Raw genomic sequence first — 4,070 nt, 5'->3', positions numbered from 1 at the left:
TAGGGAAAAATGATCAAAATAACACCATGTTTGTTCTTCTTGCTTTTCCAAGAGAGTTAATCGGGAGAAGGATGCTGGATCCCAAACTTAGTTGTAAACTTTGCTTGTCATGAACAAGGCAGCTTGGGACAGAACCTGCTTTTTCATCGGCTGCGCGCCGCTCTCGGCACTCACCATTTGTTCACAAATGATGCACATATGGTGTGGCTGACAAAGGAAGTGTAGCTGTGCCTCGCACTGGGTTGTTTTTTTTTACAGTGTTTATTCTTTTATGAAGATAACTAGTTCCCTGCTTAACAAAAGAACTATGCGACACTCGATCCTCTTTGTGGTGCTACATCTTTATGGGATTTCAATAGGCTACTGGCAAAACAATTAAGACTGCATTTTTAAAGCAGTGTTTTAGTGGCGCGTTGGCATCTCTCATTACTTATTAAGTGTAAAAAAAAATGTGCTACGCCGGATCAGATCAGCAATCCTGCTTCTCTTGAATATCCAGGCACTGACACTGCTTGGTGCCAGATGCTTTGGAGGAAGATGAAGGAAAAAGCCAGTGTGGGTCTTAAATGGGACCTCACTGTGCCGTTTAGAGATTGGCAAATTCCCGAAGCAGTCAACGTGCCTTGCTGATGGTATTTCTCCCATGTGTGCTCCTAGACATTGTCTCCATTACAACGTTGTATGGCGTGGCACGCGGTTGTGAAGAATCGCGGTAGCTGACACAGAGGTAAATGATAAGGTACGGGGGCAGGAAGGATTTGGACATGCTGTTGCATCGTTTGCCTTGATGAACGGCGATTAAACTTGAGAGCAAGCTCATGCAATGGGGCATGGGATTTGTCTGGGTTCACTCAGTGCCTTTCGTTGGGGGCAACACCGGGTCAGGTAAAAAATAAAGGGGAAGAGGAGACAAAAGGATGGTTCGAACTAAATAAAGTACTCTTTTGTAGGCCAGGCCTGCATGCCCAGCTCTTTGTAGGAGTTGTGTCTGAGCCTGAGAGCTGTGAATCCGGCTGCAGGCCTTTAGGGTGGGATTTTCAGAATTGGCTTAAATCTGTTCCTCATCAAGTTGATGGTAAAACAGTAATCAAGTGCAATAGGAACAGAATTACCCAGCGCGAAGCACTTGTGAAATGCCGCCTGCGGACGCAGTACCTCAGTTGTCATCTACGGTGGGATCCTCGCCTTGATTTAATCTACGTGTCAGGACTCCGGAGCTTTTCCTGCAGCAAAGAGGTGATTGCAGTCGTCCCGAGAGCCAAGCCTTGAAGGAAGACAACCCTGAGCCAATTTAGAAGAGAGACTGGAGACGCAAATACGCCTCGGTGTTGAGTGAAAGAAAGCGCTGCTTCCTTTGGCTCAGAGCACGGGTGTCTCCTTGTATTGACTGATCTACGTTTTCTTTGCATTTGGGCTTTGCGGAGTTTATTTTATAAGACTGCTTCCTGTTGGAAGCGTTTGACGTAGATATTAGAGTTGGTAATTGATAACGAACCGTTTCTTTGGCAAATTTTTCTGTGTTGCTGTAGACCAGGGCTGGGCAATTATTTTGGGCGGAGGGCCGCTTAGCAAGTTTTGGCGAGCTGTTGAGGGCCGCATGGGTAACCCCGCCCCTTGACAGGTGCCCTGCCCCCTGGTTGCCCTCTTGGGACTGGAAGTCCCGCCCCTGGCTGGGGGCCCCAGGGAAGCTCCTGGCTGGCCCTGGGGGCAGTGTGGGGGGCCACCTGAGGCCGCTGGGAGGCGGGAAGTCCAGGGATGTGGCGCGGAAGTTGCATCCTGCGCCGGAGGCTTGGGATGGCAGCGGCCTGGCTGTGCCCCCAACGGGCATCCCCAGCGGGTGCTGCCACCCTGGGGGGAAGGTTCACCCCCACACAGCCCCCATGCTGCCCCCAGGGCTGGACAGGGGGTTGGGAGCCAGCAACAGTTGGGTGGTGCCCCGGGGCCAGTGCCGGCGGGTCTCCCTGCCTGGGGTGCAGCTGCCTGGGCTCTATGGAGCCGGGCTGGGCTGTCCCAGCAGGGAGAGAGGGGAGACACCTGCTCTGGGATCCACCGGTGTTGGCTCCCGCGCACCCCCTTGCTCCCAGCCCCCCCGCCCCAGCACCATGGCCAGATGGGGACCAGCGTGCCCCCCGACCCCCTCTGACCTGAGGTTCCCGCTCCCGCACGGGCGGGAACAGCCTCATGGTCCCTCCAGCTGGGGGGCGGGGCAGGGCGGGCCCTGCTGTTCCAGGGGCCTGCTGTGACTTCCACTGGGTCCTGCTGCCCCTGGCTTATGTCACTTCTGACTGAAGCCAGAGGGAAATAAATATTAATTAAAATAAAATTTCTAGGGGCCCCATGGGCCGGACAGAATTGGCCCACAGGCCGTATTTTGCCCACCCCTGCTATTGACGGTGCTGTGATCTATATATGGGTGGCTCAGATGAGAATATTTCCACGGCTCTAGAGGCTTTGCAAGTTGAATGTACAGGCAGTCCTCGGACTTACGACACAATTGGTTCCTGAAAACAGAGTCTTAAGTCGAAATGTTGCATCTCGTAACCAATTTTCTCATAAGAAACAATGTTATAAATGAGGGATTGGTTCCTGAACCAAGGCCCGATACCCTATTTTCACTAAGAAATACCCCAGAATTTTGTACTCGATCAATTATAGATGAGCAATATAGCTACATTAATGTATGTATATTGTAAATAGCAATCATATTGATTTGGAAGGACTTCTTTGAGGTGACTTTGCTGGATGTTTTGAAAGGCTCTTGGTTGGACGTTTTGAAGGGCTCTTGCCTGGAGTCGTCTCAGGAGTCTCGGCTGCAGGTTTTTCTGGAGTCTCGTCTGCTGTCTTAAACAAAGCATCCGAGGAAGTTTGGACAGACGTTCTCCAGGGAGATGAGCGACACAGCAAACTTGTTCGCTGGTGTGGCGTGGCGTCGGATCAAGCATTGTAAAGTCAAAACTGACGTCTTAAAGTTGAAACAGGGTGTCGATTTATAAACGTTGTTAGTGCAAAACATTGTAATGCGAAACATTGTAAGTCGAGGACTGCCTGTATTGGGTAAATCAATGGTGCCCAGCCTTTCTAGCCCTGTGCGCCGGAGGAGTGGTGGGGGGTTAGACAGCAGGCCAGATCCAATGCACGAAATTGGTCTGGGGGCGAGATCCAGCTTGGGGTTGGTGCACGGGTGTGATGACATGTGGCTCCAGCCCCATGCACTGGATGAGGCCCTGGTCTTGTGTGCCCGAACAGGTCCACTGCCCCAGCTCCATGTGCTAGCTGATCCAGCACTTGGGCCCTTGTTCTCCTGCCCATGGGACTTCGAAATTTGGCGGTGGGGGAGAGGTGGCAGTGCTCATTGCCACCATGTGCTCAGTGCCAAGTTTCTGGACCCATGGGGAGACCTGTGAGCTGAATGACGTGGCCCTGTGGGATGGATCTGGCCTTTGGGCTGGAGTTTGAGCACCAGTGATATAAATCATCAGCACCGTTTGAACAACAAATAGTATAATCAGATATACAATCTAAAATTCCCTTTCAGGGGATATTAGCATATGTGGGCTACCAAAACCCCTTAGAGCCATTGCCCTCAACTTGTGTAGGGACTGACTATCAAAGAATCGTGAACAAGTACATGAGAATTGAAATGAAAATGTGTATATCTATTTCTCCTTTGTTCAACCAAGTTAATTCTAGTTTTATCTCCACTGCTCCAATGTCTGTTGAGCGATCAAGGTATTTTGCCTCCCGTCCCATGCCGTGTTTCAATCAGGAGAGCTGTCAGTCACAATGATATAACGATGATGTGGGCGATGGTGGTGTCACTGTGGCAGAAATGCCCCGTCGGTGCCCCTCTCCCGAGATCTGTCTCAGCCAGCCTGAGAGGCTGCTGTTGAATCCCTCACAGCGGGGATCTCGCTCCTTGTCTGCAGACAAAAGCCTGGCGCCTGGGAGGCAATGCTCTGGTCACCTGGGCGGGGAGGGGGGAAGACCCGGCCCTGCGTGCGGGCCCAGGTAGCCAGGGATGCTTTGCAGATTGGTTGGTTTGTAGCCAGTATTGGCAGGGTTCGGTGGGC

The sequence above is a fragment of the Alligator sinensis genome, unplaced genomic scaffold, assembly GCF_000455745.1.
Source record: "Alligator sinensis unplaced genomic scaffold, ASM45574v1 scaffold916_1, whole genome shotgun sequence".
In the NCBI taxonomy this organism is placed as follows: Eukaryota; Metazoa; Chordata; order Crocodylia; family Alligatoridae; genus Alligator; species Alligator sinensis.
The sequence above is the reverse complement of the archived record's forward strand: the minus strand, read 5'-3'. Positions refer to the sequence as shown.